Consider the following 17,664-nt stretch of genomic DNA (forward strand, 5'->3'; position numbering starts at 1 on the left):
GAAAGTGAATCGGAGAGCTCCCAACTAGGCCAAACTCAGCCCCAGCCAATATCTCTCAACCACCTTCATGCTCCTACAACAAAGAAACCAAAATTAAAAGCAGCACCAAGCTTCTGGTACAGATAAGATGACACAGAACATTTTTCCCAGTTCCACTGCCCAAGACATAGCTATAGACACAGGAAATAGCACAAGAGACTACCAAAGAAGAACTCTGGAAGAGGGACAGAAGGGAACCTCCGTTGGCCCTAGGACTAGAAAAACAGCACAGAGGCAGAGCGTTTCATGTTCTCCGCACCCAACAGAAGGTCACTGAGACCCAACTTTTCCCAACCTCCCGTTTAGTAACAAAAGGCAGCCCATCTACATAGGCTAACTCCCACAGGATGCAACAGAAATCACTCTGATGACAGTCAGAGAGCCAGACCCTACCAAAAAGAGAAATTATGAGCCCCACCAAAAACAAAGAGCCAGGAAAAGCACTCTCCTTACCTGCTAGGCCTGAGAATCCCCTTTCCACCAAGAGAAACTGTACGAGGCAAGAAGAGCCAGCAACAGCGACCCAGCTATCAGGTCAGGAAGCCTCCTCGTCTTCTCAGGTCTGGGGATGTCCCTCCCCACCCAAGGACAGCATAGTGGGCAGACCGAACCAACAAATGGATCTGAGCTGAAACTGCTGCTAAGACTTTCCTCTCCTACCCAGAGCCAGTGGGACAGCCAGGGGGCACAGTAAGGAAATTCTACCTTAGTTCTTTTCTACCAATAGATACCTAAGTGGCTCAGCCCATGAAAAACATCTTCTACTCTGTCAGGCAGCACAGCAGGAACCTGTGGAAGTCCTAGTTATATTAGACAAACAAAGCAAACCAAAATAACAGCACAAAGACTCTGACAATTAACTGTCATTGAAACCACAACCCATAAAAATAGGCCAAAAGGTCTGCATGCTAAACCTAAACAGAGGGACTTCCTGTGAATACAAAACATTGAAAGGGACCCAAGGGTCTCTGACGTTAATAGATAAAATATCTAAGATTCAATTGAAAAATCACTTCTCATACGAAGATCCAAGAAAAACCACAACGTGAATGAGAAAAGACAATCAACTAATGCCAACATTGAGATGAACTGGATTTTGGAACTATCTGAAAAGGATTTTAAATCGGCTTTCTTAAATATGCTTCATCAGTTATAAATTCTCTTAAAAACAAATGTAAAAATGGAAAATCTAAGCAAAGAAATAGAAGTCATAAAAATAACCAGATGGAAATCACAGAACTAAAATAATGCAAAAACAGGAAGAAAAAACTCACTAGATAAGCTCAATAGAAGAGTGGAGATGAAAGAAGATATAATCACTGAGTAAGGAGAGAGCCATAGAATTGAACCAATCCAAACAACAGAGAGAAAACAGACTGACAAAAAAGAATAAAGCCTTGGAGACGTGTGGGACAGTGACAAAGGATCCAACATTTATACCACCTGAGTTCTGGAAAGAGAGGAGGAAGAGAGTGGGACTGAAAGATCATTCAAAGACGTATGTGCATCTTGGGGAATAAGCTAATATAAAGTTACAGAAATCAAGACAGTGTGATCTTGGTAGAGTATAAACAAAGAATCAATGCAACAGAACAGAGAATCCAGAAATAGACCCATACAAATATGCTCAACTGCTTCTTGGCAAAGGTCTAAAAGCTATTCAATGGTACTGGAGCAGCTGGTGATCTACAAGCCAAGAAAGAAAGAGAGAGAGCAAGAGACAGACAGACAATCTTAACCTAACACCTTAAACAAAAATGAACTCAAAAGGATCATGAACTGGGACACCTCGATGGCTCAGGCGTCTGACTCGATCTTAACTGTGTGACCTGATTTTGGCTCAGGTCATGATCTCAGGGTCATGAGATCAAGCTTGCACTGGGTGTGCAGCCTGCTTAAGATTCTCTCTCTGCCTCTTCCTCCCTCTGCCTCTTACTCCCTTGCCGTCACGTGAGCACAAGTGTTCTCTTTCTCTTAAAAAGAAAAAAAAAAAAAAAAAGATCATAAACTTAAATATAAACATAAAATTGCAAAACTTCTAGAAAAACTTCTTGGCATAAAAGCACAAACCGTAAAAAAGAAAAATCAAAAAACTGGAAGTAAAAAAGACTTTAGCCTGTGAAAGCCCATGTGACCAGGATAAAAAGACAAGCTACAGACTTTGAGAAAATATTTGCAAAGGATATATCTGACAGAAGACTAGTATCTAGAATATAGAAAAATCTCTCAAATTCAAGAGTTAACAATAACCACAACCCAACTAGAAAATGAGCAAGAGACATGAAGAGACATCTCACATAAGAGGATATGAAAATAGCAGATAAGCACATGAAAAGATATTCAACATAATTAGCCTTCAGGGAATGCAATTAAAACTACAATGCAAGGGGAGCCTGGCTGGCTCAGTGGTGGAGCACGAGACTACTGATCTCAAAGTCATGAGTTCAAGCCCAATGTTGGGCATGGAACCTACCTAAGAAAATAAATAAAATTATTTTAAAAATTATTAAAAGAAAATAAATAAAATTGTTTTTAAAATTATTAAAATAAAATTACTAAAAAACCTACAATGAGATAGCACTATACACTTATCAGAATGGCTAAAATAAAATATAATGACAAGACCAGGTGGTTGTGGGAACATGAGAAAAACCGGATTACTCATTTGGTGTTGGTCAGAAGACAAAATGGTACAGCCACTCTGGTTTCTGATAAAACTAAACATTCAACTACATTATGACCCAGCAACTGCATTCTTGGACATTTATGCCAGAGAAATTAAAACATATCTTCATACAAAAATCTGTACACAAATGTTCATAGCAGATTCATTCTTAATAGCCCCAAACTGGAATCAGCCCAGAGATCCTTCAATGAGTGAATATATACGACCCACAGTAAAAAAGGAAAAATTGATATAGGCAACCACTTGGATGAATCTCCAAGAATTCTGCTGAATGAAAAAAGCCAATACTGTAGGATTCCATTTATATAACATTCTTGAAATGACAAAATTTTGGGAAAAGGACAGAGTAAGGGTTGCCAGGGTTTAAAGCTTGCAAAACAGAGTAAAGTCATGAAAGAGGAACACAAGGGTTTCTTTTTTTTTTTTTTTTTTTTTTTTATTTATGATAGTCATACAGAGAGAGAGAGAGAGGCAGAGACACAGGCAGAGGGAGGAGCAGGCTCCATGCACCGGGAGCCCGACATGGGATTCGACCCCGGGTCTCCAGGATCACGCCCTGGGCCAAAGGCAGGCGCCAAACCGCTGCGCCACCCAGGGATCCCAACACAAGGGTTTCTATTAGTATTAGTACTGGTACTTTGATGGTGGGTGGATACATGAGCCTAGACTGGTAATAAAATTTTATAGGACTTAATACATACACAGCAAATGAATACAATTAAAACCAAGTATAATTAAAATGCATATTTCTAATAATAACATTAGTGGAATTTGTCAATGTTAATATTCTGGTTGTCATCTTATACATAGTTTTGAAAATGTTATCAATAGGGGAAACTGAACAAAATGTACCAGGGATTATTATTTCATACAACTCCATGTGAGTCTACAATTACCTCCACAGAAATTCTAATTTTTAAAAAAAAGTAACGCCCAAATCTCAAAGTATAGCTTGGAGAAAGAACAACATGTGGAGAGGGGATCACAAATTCAGCTACATTCTTCCATTAATAATAGGAAAGAGCTGCCCATGTTAACCCTAAGAAAGACGAAAAAAAAAAAAAAAGGCAAGGAAAGTATACAGTTATGCTGCAGCCACAAATTACAGAGAGAGACATAGACATAGAAGGGATCAGACGGGCTGGTATATCAAGGACTGATCTGTCATGTGAGCTGCAATCCATCAGGGAAGTCCTCTGCTCTGTTCCCCCACCCCCACCCCCGCATGTAACTCCAGTCCTTAAAACTGGGCCTTGCATGCAGTTTGCAATAAAAAAAAAAAAAAACTGTTGAACGAATTAGGTACACACAGCACTGGAATGCTACACCCATTCTCTCATGCCCCACAGTCCCTACGACTTCTCAGTCTTCATTCTTTAGGATACTTGATAATACTAGCTATTAATTTTACAACCCTAACCTAACAGATTCAAATTCCAACCCCTTTGCCTAGTAGTCAAAGCCAGCCAGCCACACACAACCTTCCGCCCTCAGCAACAGAATCACACCTTACTGCGCAAGGTTCCTTAAATGTCTCTGTGTCTTTGCAGATGTCCCTTCAGGCTGCAGGCTTTTCCTCCCTCCTCTGCCTGAAGAATTTTCGAGAGTGAAACTTTAAAGTAGTACTCTCTGTGGAGGCTTCTCTGGCTATCCCCACAATCAGAACCACCCGGGCCGACTCCGCAGATCTCAGGGGTCAGGTATGTATCTGTGATTAATATAAATACTTCTCACGGTATACGTTAGCTATTTGTTGAAATATCTTTCTCCCACTAAACGATGAAACGTCACATATTTTTCATCTTCGCATCACTGGGGCTTAAGTTACGACCCAGGATACAGTAGGCATTCAATTTATTGCAAACAATTTCAAGAGTAAAGCCATTTTTTAAGAGATTTGTACATGAAATTTTAAAATAAAAATATCTATAATTTAGTAGATAGTAAGTACAAATCAAGCAGGAACAGTATTAAACAAAAATGCATGCATGTATTAGTAAAGATGTCTACTTTAAATAGCACCTTTTAAAAAGTGAAGATAATGAAACTAATGAATTATTGACTATTTAGGTTTATTTAAATTAATTTTATTCAGCTTGTTATTAAGAATCAAATGAGTTATGCTGAGTTTTCAATTTACCATAGTCATCAAAAACTTTAACCATTAAAAATTGCTATATTTTCAAAAATTAGAAGTTCATACTGTATAAAAGAAATCCATACATACTTTTAAATAAAATAGGAATTTATTAAATAGCAAAATATAAAACAGATAACTAGTTTCCTTGGTAGGATAACAGAATTCCCATAGTATTTCTTAAGTATAAGGGTATATGCAAGTATTTACTCTAACATGTCTCCTGTTTTAAAACTTTTCTCTTCACAACGGGCAATTTCTAGGTACTGTGAGAATACAGATGGAAATATTGTTTTTATGTAGCATAAAGAAATTTTCATCTGTATTGAATATTCTTTCAAATAAGATTCATTTATTTTTAACATAGATGATGTCTTATGATCAAATTATTTTATTTTAACATTGACAAAGAGATTCAAATATACCATGGAGTTATGCTGATTTTTAAAAACCTACAAATAAGTGAATAAAAACTATGTAATAGAAAGAGGAAGTATTTCATTCTTCCCCCAAGAGATATTTTCACAAGCTAGCAAGAAATTCAGCTGAGTTGGAATTTATAATCCTTGACTCATAAAACCCATCAAAATCAGTTTATGGTTCAAATTACTTTATTAGTATGTTTGCTCACTGATAAAGCCTATATAAAATCATTTATCAGTTAAAGTACAAATGTAGTTATCTAATGGTATTTCTTACCTTTCCTAGGTTTCAATACTGACAGAAATCAGAAACGGTGACTCTATTGGAACAAAATATTAAGCTGCCTGCAGCAAGACAAAAACAAAGTCAGCCACCAAGTACGCAACTAATAGATTTACAAACCAAAAAACTGATGTCATATGAATACAAAGTAAGCTGTTTTTTTCATAAGCAGTTATACAGGCAGGAATGAGGAGTCACCAAAGTTTAACTATAAAGACACATCATTCATTTCCAGTTAATATATGCTGACCTTGGCCACCTTACAGATTCAGTATTTAAAACTCCTCTCATGCTTTATTTGAAAGTGTTGCTTTTAGCTTAATTTAAAATAAAAGTTAATTTAACTGAAACAGCACTGGGTTGTCCAGCCAGCCTACTGGAACAACATTAACGGATAATAATATCCGACTGAGAAGGAACACTGCCCGATCTATACACAAATGAACAATATGTTTGTTTCTGAATTAACTACTTTTTAATTTTAGAAATGTATGTGAAGTACTGACATTTAAAATTATTTGGGGAGAGAAGAATTATTAACAGAATTTTTTTTCTTTGTTTTAAAGTACTAATATGGGATCCCTGGGTGGCGCAGCGGTTTGGCGCCTGCCTTTGGCCCAGGGCGCGATCCTGGAGACCCGGGATTGAATCCCACGTCGGGCTCCCGGTGCATGGAGCCTGCTTCTCCCTCTGCCTGTGTCTCTGCCTCTCTCTCTCTCTCTGTGACTATCATAAATAATAAATTAAAAAAAAAATAAATAAAAAAAAAAAATAAAGTACTAATATATATCAGTAGGCATTTATTGAGTAATTCTGGGAGAGATCCTATTAAGGGTACAAAAATAAAATTCCAGTTACTGTCGTCAAACAATTTACGGTGAACTAAGACTAAACAGACAACTTCATAGGTAACGATGATACACGTCACGTCATTCAAAATTCATTCAGCAACGTGTACTGAACATCTATCTATGTGTCAGATATATTTCTCAGTGCTGGGAATCCATAAGATTATAGTCCCCAGTCTCAAAGGCCCACAAGTTCCTAAGGGTAACGAACCTGGAAATAAACAACTGTCCTATCATCCAATAGGTTCCCAAAGACAAATGTGTTATAAACTCAGCGGGGATACACAAGCGTGCGCACTTCTAGAGGCGATCCAGGAAGGCTTCACAGAAGACAAAAGCATGAGGCATAAAGTGCTACAAAGACACAGAAAAGGGAAAGAGCTCAGCTGAGTAGGAGAGCTCCAAAAGGCTTAAGAAAAGAACGTCATGTCACAACATCTACCTGTATCACATGGTGCCCCTTAAACACACGTTATACCTCACACCTCAGGAAAGCTGGAGAGCATTTCCTAATTTAAAAAGACGGAGAGGGGGAAGCCTGGGTGGCTCAGCGGTTTAGCGCCGCCTTCAGCCCAGGGTGTGATCCTGGGAACCCGGGATCGAGTCCCACGTCGGGTTCCCTGCATGGAGCCTGCTTGTCCCTCCGCCTGTGTCTCTGCCTCTCTCTGTGTGTGTCTCTCATGAATAAATAAATAAAATCTTTAAAAAAATAAAAATAAAGTAAAAAATAAAAAAGAGAAAAAAAATAAAATTAAATTAAATTAAAAAGAGGGAGAGGGGGCAGCCTGGGTGGCTCAGCAGTTTGGAACCGCCTTCCGCCCAGGGCCTGGTGCTGGAGACCTGGGATCAAATCCCACGTCGGGTTCCCTGCATGGAGCCTGCTTCTCCCGCTGCCTGTGTCTCTGCCTCTCTCTCTCTGAGTCTCTCATGAATAAATAAATAAAATATTAAAAAAGAAAAAGAGGGAGAGAACCTCTCCAACAAGCCTTGAGGGATACCTAAGAAGAGAGCACATATACATGTGTTTATCTGCAAGTGTGTATGAAGGAGGTGGCCCTGGAAACAGTTCTGGGTAACTCTACCATTTAATAGCTGTATAACTGCACTTTAATTAAACTTCTGGGGGATCCCTGGGTGGCGCAGCGGTTTGGCGCCTGCCTTTGGCCCAGGGCGTGTTCCTGGAGTCCCGGGATCGAATCCCACATCAGGCTCTGGTGCATGGAGCCTGCTTCTCCCTCCGCCTGTGTCTCTGCCTCTCTCTCTCTCTCTCTCTCTGTGACTATCATAAATAAATTAAAAAATTTTTTTTAAATTTTTTTTAAAAATTAAACTTCTGGAAGCCTGATTTTCTTATCTTTAAAATTGGGGTAGTAAGGATGTCTGCGTGGCTCAGCAGTTGCGCGTCTGCCTTCAGTTCAGGGTGTGAATCTCAGGATCCAGGATCGAGTCCTGCATCAGGCTCCCTGAATGGAGCCTGCTTCTCCCTCTGCCTGTGTCTCTGCCTCTCTCTCTGTGTGTCTTTCATGAATAAATAAAAATCTTTTTTAAAAAATAAAAATAAATAATAATAAAATTGGGATAGTAACACCTACTTTGCAGGGTTGTTATGAAGATTATAGGAGATAGGGTATATAACGTGCCTGGCTTTGGAGAGACTTATTAAAAAGCAGTCATTACTAATAAAGCATGAGAGAGAGATAGCACCCACACAAGACAGAACATGGAAAAGCAAGTGATGAAGGAGGGTTACTTTCCAAGTAGAAGTTTAAACATAAGCAAGGTCACAAGGGTAGGAAAATGAGGGACATGTTGGTGAAAAATTGTTGATCTGAAGGAAAACGGGAACAAAGATTAAAAACATTAAGTATGGCCACAATGCACCCGACCTTGTATTGTCTAAATTGAGATACAACCATTATCTAGACACTTCTTAACCTTTTACTCTTCCTATATGATCAATTATTATAAAAGAGCTCAGTGTTTAAATTAAGGCCAAGCAATTTTTTCCCTTCAAAGAGCAATACAGGAAGAAGTCAAAATAATTTCAAAATCCATGTCTCCTTTCACATAGGTTCATTAAAGGCACACAGTAGCAGAATGGCAACCATAGAGGTTTTCTAAGTTATAATTTAAATGAACTAATCCAAAGCCAGTTTCTACCCTGCAATGACAGGGCCCCTCACGCCACTGTTTTGTTTTGTTTTTTAAAGATTTTATTTATTTATTTATTCATGAGCAACAGAGAGAAAGACAGAGAGAGAGGCAGAGGGAGAAGCAGGCTCCATGCAGGGAGCCCGACGCGGGACTCGATCCCGGGTCTCCAGGATCGCGCCCTGGGCCAAAGGCAGGCGCCAAACCGCTGAGCCACCAGGGCTGCCCATGCCACTATTTAGAATACCGAGGAGAGTCCGTTCCGTTCCGTTCTTGGCTTCTTTTTATAAGACAAGTCCTTTCTCGAAAGGCAAGGTCTAATTCCCACTCCTGTTCCATCCTTTCTCTAAAGTCTTGTCTTCCCAAGTTGTTCCTCTAGAATTCCATTTAGTTTGTAAATGAACTTCCCGAAATCTCTACCCTTCAACTGCCTACCCTATCTGAAACCTGGATCCCCAAAAACACAGTGTTCACAGGCAGAGGATAAACCTTCCCTACATTGTACCACCTCTACCCATGGGGCTGGGGGGCTTGGGAGGTAGATGGATGGGTAATATTATCCTGATTCCCTAGTGCCACGTCCAAATCACTGCCCTTCCAATCTCATTCAAAAATCTCTTCTCATTCAGCTCTACCAAGTCCTACCCCACCTAGCTTTGTTGTCTCCAAGTCTTCCTTTCAGTCTCCAGTCTCCACTTGCTCCCAAATCTTATTCTCTAACCCAACTCATATCCTCATCCATGGAAATTTTAACCTCTATAGTCTTTCTCTTCTCCAAAGATCCATTCAACCCAACTTCATTTCAACCACCCACTGCTACTGCCCATAGCCTAAATCCTAAACTGTTTCATCTCTGCAAAGGTAAACTTTAAAATTCTAGTTTTAGGCCATAACCTACTATGTACCATTCTTCCAGTACTGTTAACTATTACCACATCCACTCTTTAACCTCTAAAAGATCTCCAGCCACCCACTGATTGAAGTATATTCTCTAAAATTTATCGGGACCCCCATATTCTCTCCCTTTAAGGGTGATGCCACTGATCATCCAGAACTAGGATATTTTTAAAAGTAAAATGAGGTGCTGTTCTTTATTATTCCAGAACTGTCCCAGGCAAACTTGGGCATGTAACTTCCCTACTTCTTTCCCTATAAATATTAAATCAGTTGATTTTCCCTGACCTCCTATCTTTCTATTGCATTTGCCCTAACAACTTTCAGCTCTGAGTCAATCCTTCTTCATTTCCTCTAGCCATTTTTTTAAAAAAGCTTTACTAATCAGTACCTTCAGGACTGTGTTCATATCACCTACTCCAGATGGCTTCTTGGCCTCTGCCCTTTGTTATAATACCACTCAGTAATGACGGGGTGTCCTATTCACAACTATCTTCATGTACTCAATAAATCTTAAAGTTTTACTCTATCTCTTACGTGTTTATTCTACAATGCATAAGAAAAATAATTCCTTTTATAATTTCAGATAGGTTAAAGAAGTCAAAAAGAAGTACTTCTAAATCAAAGCAATTATACTAATATAAATTAGAGGTATTTTTCTTATTCTGAGCTCCTTAAATTTTATCTTCCCTATATATCCAATTGCTCTGGTTGTATGCTATTACTCTCTGCTGGTGTTTCTGTCCTCCTATATATCCAAAAAATTTTGGAATTATATGGAACATAGATAAAAATCAAAGGATAAGCAGGAAAAGCAAATTTCAGAACATGTACATCAATGACCTATTTTTAAAATTATACAAACATAAACATGTGCTTCTAAATATATATTTTTTTTCAAAAACCAATTTGATATAAATCAAACTGTTAACATTAGCTACTTCTGAAGACTGAGAACTGGAATAGTAAGAAGAATGTCACTTTCTATTTTATCTATTTCTAATTTGCATATTTGTTATAAGCATGGATCTGTTTTATAACATAAAAAAATATAAGGAAAAGACTTCCCAACAAACTTTTTTTTTAAGAGATGTTTTCATGCATGTGTGTACAAGCATGTAGTCAGAGGGACAGAGGGAGAGACTCTCCAAGCAGACTTCCCGCTAAGCACAGAGCCAAATGCTGGGCTCAATCCCCAAACCAATGAGATCATGACCTGAGCTAAAACCAAGAGTCAGGAGCTTAACTGACGGAGCTACCTAACCACTCCCCAACAAATATTTCAAGACTGAATATTAAGAAAGTAAAGATCAAATTTCACAGATGGAATGCTTAATATTAAAAAAATGTTCTCTTTCAAATATATTTATTTTATTTACCAAATGACAACGGTGCTTACATCTTCATGATAGCTACTTCTCTGAAAAATCTCCCAATTGTATCACGACTCAAACAGTGCTCTGGTTTCATCTCTGTCCCTATCCTAGTCTCCTAAATGAATTCCAGCTCTAACTGAGCACCTCAACAATGAATCAATCAAACCAGGTCCAACCATTACTGTGGTTGCCCAGCAAAGGAACCTGTCTTTTTGTACTAGGGCTTAGTAAAAGTCTTCCATTCATTCATTCATTTATCCAATAAGTATTTATTCAATGTCTACAATATGCCAGGCAATGAGTGAGGCCCTGGGTACACAGAGATTAAAAAAAAAAAAAAAAATTTGGCCACAGCCTCAGGGAGCTTACTATATAGGCAGTTTTAACACACGGCAATAACTGCTATAAGGGATCCCAGGATAAAGTGTAGTGAAAGCACAGAGTATAACCTAAGCCCGGCTGGAAAAAAAAAGAAGGAGAAGGCTTCACAGACCTCCCTAAACCACCATGAGTAGTCCCTTCCTCACTGACACTTTTTTCTATCCTCTCAACCAAATAGGACTCTTCCCCTCTTTAAAAATGCTGTTTACAAGTTCCTCCTACTCCTTCCCCCCAAAACACCACTTGTTCCTAAATGCCATATAACACTTAAAGAAAACCAACCAAATCTGTAAAACTCAGAAGCGAGCAAGAAAGGAGAGAATTGAATGCCATTCCACACAAGCACCAGAGAGGACCTCTTCATGCTTAGCTCTGGTTGTCTCTACTAACGGGTTTATTCATCATTCGCATTTTAATCTGCTTCCTGCTTGAAATTGGGCATTTTTCAAAGACAGAACCTTAGACTGATACTGCTTTATAACATCCATGGCAACTAGATATACATTCCTAGGTATAACCAAGTGGTTAGAAGGTGGGAGTGGGTAATGGTGGGTAGTGGAGGAGCTCCTTCAGACTTCTGTTGTTTTAAATGAATTTCATTTGCTGACTGGTGTCAGTGGATCAAATACAACATGGATCTCCCACAGTTTCCTTATCTTTAATTAAATGCAACCAAATGTAAAAACCTCAGCCAATGTCTACTTAATGATGGAATGACAGTTTTTTTAAAAAGCCTGGAATAAACACTTTTATTTCTAGCAACCTCTGAGAACTGGAAGGAAAAGAAACAAATTGCAAGTAAGTTTTAGATGAATAAGGTTCAAAGGAACCAGGCAATTCCCAAGAAAGACATTAAGTATACACAAACTGTATCTCTTAAAGAAAATATAAATCATGAAAAACAAAAAAGAGGGACTGTTCAAAATTAAAAGAGAATAAAGGAGACATAAGAATCAATTGCAATGCATGAAACCTGATTGACTCCTGGATCCAAAATTCTAAAGAAAAAATTTTAGGGACAATTGGGGAGATCTGAATAAGGACCATTATGTTTAAAGATATTCTTAAATTAATGTTAATTTTCTTATATGTGATATTGATATTATAACCATGCAGGAAATTATTAGGATAGGCATAATAAAAAATTTATATTATCACAATCTTTCTAATATAGTTTTAAATTATTTTAAAAATATAGAAACAGGGCACTTGGGTGGCTCAGTAGGTTAAGCGCCAGGCTCTTAATTTTGACTCAGGTCATGATTTAGGTCAGGGTCCTGGGATCCAGCCCTGAGTCAGACTCTGACTCAGTACAGAGTCTACTTGAGTTTCTCTCCCTCTGCTCCTCCCTTCCTTGCACTCTCTCTCCCTCATTCTCTCTAAAATAAATAAATAAATCTTCAAAATATATAAATATATATTAATCTTTAATATATATAAAATAAAGCTATAAAATATATATAAACATGTAATATATATATAAGGACATAAATATATCTTTATTAACTTTTTATTATATTAACTCCAGAAGTATTTAATATATTAACTATATTTTTATATATAAAACTTGTATATAAACTACATAATTTATTAACTTATATAAATATAAAAATATAGGGACGCCTGAGTAGCTTAGAGGTTGAGCATCTGCCTTCACTCAGGGCATGACCCCAGAGTCCGAGGATCAAGTCCCACAACAAGCTCCCTGGAGGGAGCCTGCTTCTCCCTCTGCCTGTGTCTCTGCCTCTCTGTCTCTTATGAATAAATAAAATCCTTAAAAAACAATCAAAAGTCATAGAAATTAAAAGGCACCACGCAAGGAATGTAGGCAATGATAGTATAACAGCACTGCGTGGTGACAGAGGGGAGTAGCTACACTTGTGGTGAGCATAGCATAATGTATAAACTTGTCGATCATTCTGTGGTACACTGGACACTGATGTAACACTGGGTGTCAACTACACTCAAATCAAAAAAGATTTTTAATAAAATAAAAACAGAAAGTCATATAAATTAAATTTCAAGGGAAAAAGCAAAACAAAATATTAACCAGTACATATTACAAATTTGCCAGATGGTTTTATTTCCAGCACTAAAATTATTTCTAACATTATAATTAATTTCCCTTTCGGTGAAATAACCGATCTTTGACATAATGGCAAAGACAGTTGTCTAAAAGGTTTCTGGGCATGATGCCAGCATCCACCCAGTTGCTCAAAACCCAAAAATCTCAGAGTCATCCTTCAGAATGTTCTGTTTCCATACCCAAACTATTCAAAGTCCCACAAATTCTGATTCAGATGCGTTTCAAATCCATCCACCTCTCTGTTCCATGTTGCTGGCACCTTACCAGGCCACCGCTATCTCACCTCCACTCCTACAACTGCCAGCTTTCACTTTTACCTGGCTGGTCAGTCCATTCCTCACACGACAGCTCAAACGATGATATCATCTAGAATAAAATACAAGCTTCCTACCAAACCGTTCAAAACCCTGCATATTTTTAAAACCTCTTCCTACCCTTCTCTGCCTCTCTCACTAAGTCAACAACACTGGGCTTTTTGATGTTCCTCAAACTCACCAAACTCTTGCATAAAGTGCTTGTACCCCCTATTCCTTCTTTCCCTCCACCACCCCCAGCTTTATTAAGATATTACTGACATACAACATAGGTAAGTTTTAAGGTGTGCAACATGATGACCGGATCTATGTATACAGTACAAAATGATTACCCCAATAAGGTTAACATCTCTATCTCTCCACATAGTTATGATGGCGTATGTGTGGTGATAACATTTAAGATCCACTCTCTTAACAAATTTCAAGTACGTAATACAGTACTGCTAATTACAGTCACCCAGTTGCACATCAGATCCCCAGATCTTATATAAGCTATAAGGATGGAATGTCAAGCTTATGCATCATCATGTCCCCAGAAGCAGCAAACTGCCTGATACTTAATAGAAGTGTATTGATATACAGCAAACAAACGAATGAAACAGTAAATGAATATATGACTTACTGAACAATGTGACTAATAATGCTATTAACTGAAATACAAAAACCAGAGGAGGAGAGACTGTTTGGGAAGAAAATAAGATATACTGAGTTTGGTGTCAGGTGGTTGAAAATACAGGACAAGTGGACACACAAGCTGGAAAGGGTTATAGATTGGGATTCTGATGATCATAAATGTTAGCTGAAAAAACCAATAGTTATATCGCAAATGAGACAGAATTCAGTAGGATAAATGACAAAAAATACATAACTGAAATAGGAAATGGTGGAGTAAATAGAATAACACAGACACCACAAAATCAAGACAAGTCAAAACTCTTTCATGGTTTCAGAGCCTAGCAATTCACAGAGTGAAGTAATCCTACCTTACTACTGTTCATTGCTGGTCATATCTTAGCTAAAGCAGCAGGTCCATGTTGAAGGATTACACATTAGGGATGAGGAAGACCCTTGAGAAGATGTGCAGTGGAGTCTCACTGGAATGACCACAGGTCTGGCCAGAAAACAGGAGCTGCAAGAAGAAATTCAAGGAGTCAGCAATGTTCACTACGGAGAAAAAGCGAAAACGCACACGTGGAGCACACAGGGCAGGCTACCATCGGAAGTCAGCCGTGACGGTGTATCAGAGTCACCGCGATAAGAAGAATGCTGTATTTACCAAACGTCTCTATCCTGCTTACTCTCCTCTTTCTTCCCACAACCTTCTCGATGAGTAACACGTCTTCCCTTTTCCCCTAACCTAGCCCCTCAGTTTTGAATAGGTAATTCATGTTTTTCTCCATTTTCAGATCATAAAACTAATTTCAGGTTTGAAGCATATCAAAAGCAGCAAGTAAGTACATTTGTTAAAATATTACTGCAGCTTTAAGGAGTAATTAACTACGTAAGAAAACCTCTGAAAGGCTGAGAAGGTTTAGGAAAGATTCTCCCAACAAACTCGTATTGTCTCCAATATGCCTGAGCATGCCAAAGCCTGACTCCTCCATCGGCTCTTCTCTCAATTCTTGTAACTAGGAGAATTCCTAAGGTGCTTCTTGGTCACTCGCTCTCTTCTCTACCACTGACGTCAACATATGTCCCTTACAGCTCTGTCACTGTGCCTCATTTTCTGCCCCAGGGCCTTGTATTTCTAATCCCAATTTCTTGGCTATAAGCCAAGCCCTCCCATTCTCTGAAGCTTCTCTTTCTTGTTTGCCTACTCTTTTTTCCTGTCATTTCCCCTACAACCTTGACTTTCACAAGAATCAGAGGACATTTCATGAAGGTTACCAATAAGATAAGTCCTTCCCTCTGGTCAAGAAACTAGCCAAAGTATGTCGGGAATATCTTCCAAGTCTCCTACTTTTCTAAGCTTTCTGGTCATTTCCAAAGGGCTCCTTCTTGGCCCCCGGACAAGTATATATTGTCCTGTAGATTTGGCAAGGTTCCCAAAGCTAGAACTGGTTGGAAATCTAACCTACATATAATGAGAGTATTATTACATCCCTCTTCTTCCATTAAACTGTGACATGATTGAGGACAGGGGTTATCATCTTAACACAGCCAGCATCCTACATAATCCCTGGAACACTGCAGCCACCAAACAAGTAAATACTGAATGAACGAATTTCCAAGGGAGATCATGGCTTTTCCCAACTTGTACCCTTTGGTGTAAAGGAAGGCTTTGACAAGAGTTTTTACATTAAATGATAAAATTCATGACTTTAAAGGATACTTAAATGTGAAAAAAACATTTTTTTAAGATTTTATTCATTTATTCATGAGAAACACAGAGAGAGAGGCAGAGACACAGGCAGAGGGAGAGCAGGCTCCATGCGGGGAGCCTGATGCGGGACTCAATCCCGGGTCTCCAGGATCACGCCCTGGGCTGAAGGCGGTGCTAAACCACTGAGCCACCCGGGCTGCCCTAAATGTGAAAATTTTAATCATGCTGCTGTCATTAGTGTATCTTCAGTTAAACCCCTTAGATATAATACAGTAAACCTGATTACTTATAGATCCAAAGAACAAAAGGTGTGTGTACCTAAATGTAATTCTATGTTATCTATTAGATATGGTATATAATTCCACTCCAGAGACACACCCCAAAATTACTGGACAATCCATTTACTTTGAAAATTTTTTAGCCATTTCTCTATCAAAAAAGATAGTTGAAAATACCTAGAATTTCATATTCTGGACCTTCACTGTGATATAGAAAGTTATCTTTAAAGACCTAAGAACAAGAAATGTAACTATTCAACTAAGATTTCATGCCCAACATTGAGCAGTTTCGAGTGTCTTGCTCAAGGAAACTAGTCAAAACACCCACGTGTTATTTATGTGTCACTCTCCAACGTGATGTGTTTCTATAATTTTTATTTTTCAATGAATAAAAACCCTATTTTCCAAAAGATATCAAAATAGTTTGGGTTAAAAAGAAGTAGCAATTTCCACGGCAGCATTTCTTAATGGAACATTTCTTTTTTTAAATGACTATAAACCTATGCGTAAAAACTATATTCTTCGGGTTACCTCCAAGATATTATTCTCCTCATTGGAGCTCAGCAAAAGTTTCTATAGACAAGTTGAAAATGCATAATAACTATTTTTTAATGCACCTTAATGTTCCCCACCAACTTCCCCAGCCACACAGGCTACCATCTTTAACTCACAATCATAGTAAAAATATAGTTCCTATTCCTTAAATGTGCTTCTCTTCATGAGGTAAGAAAGGTAACTGGGGTGCAAAATGTATGGAGACATCCACTCTCAGAGTCATACAAGTGCCACCCTATAGCTGCATGACCCTGAAAGCCAGTCTAAAATTATATGTCTTCGGCGTTTCCCTTGCCTCTCACCCTCATAGCACATACTTCTATTTCCCACCTCTATCCCTTCCACTTCTCAAATAAGTAACACTCAATTGTGATTAACCAAAATTTAATTTCGGTATGCCAAATATCAAAAATGAAGCAATAAATTTAAATATAACTTTACATCCAATTTAAAATCATCTTTTCACAGAAAATTTCTTGTTCATGATGTGGTATTTGGTGGTAAAAAAAAAACTCATAAATGAGACAGTAATGCCTATATATGACAAGATTCTAAGTTGTTGGGATTTTTTTTAACCAATTTGAGCTGCATGTACATACAAGTGACATAGCTGTATTATATTTTTACTTCTCTTCTTTTTGTAGTAGCATCTCAATTTTCTTCTGTCAAACTACCCTTCTCTTACTCTAAATGCATGTAGTTTGAGTGGCACTAGCATTCCCAATCTCACGTATCTGAAGTAAACACAAAGTTCCTAGAATAGGTGCATAACCCAGGCCTGGACAATCAGCATATTTCCCTCTTCAAGCAGTAATTCTGGAATGGATGTGTGACTTAACTGGACAACTAAAACTCCATCCCAAAATTTTTGCAAGAACTAATTACAAAGTT

The 17,664-nt window shown here is 38.2% G+C and overlaps 1 protein-coding gene across 6 annotated transcripts in view; it reads right to left on the minus strand.

Annotated features, from left to right (window-relative positions):
• The window catches only part of FER (FER tyrosine kinase), a 435,215-nt gene that overhangs the window by 394,989 nt on the left and 22,562 nt on the right, over positions 1 to 17,664 (minus strand). For 4 of the 6 annotated variants that reach the window (XM_041752267.1, XM_041752266.1, XM_041752262.1 and 1 more), the window contains exon 2: positions 14,601 to 14,746. The gene's annotated coding sequence lies outside the window, so the exon portion shown is untranslated. Of the gene's footprint in view, positions 1 to 4,233; positions 4,307 to 5,561; positions 5,630 to 14,600; positions 14,747 to 17,664 lie in introns of those variants that run through there. The other 2 variants (XM_041752263.1, XM_041752265.1) reach the window with 2 other exon arrangements.

Source organism: Vulpes lagopus, chromosome 4, assembly GCF_018345385.1.
Source record: "Vulpes lagopus strain Blue_001 chromosome 4, ASM1834538v1, whole genome shotgun sequence".
Taxonomy (NCBI): domain Eukaryota; kingdom Metazoa; phylum Chordata; class Mammalia; order Carnivora; family Canidae; genus Vulpes; species Vulpes lagopus.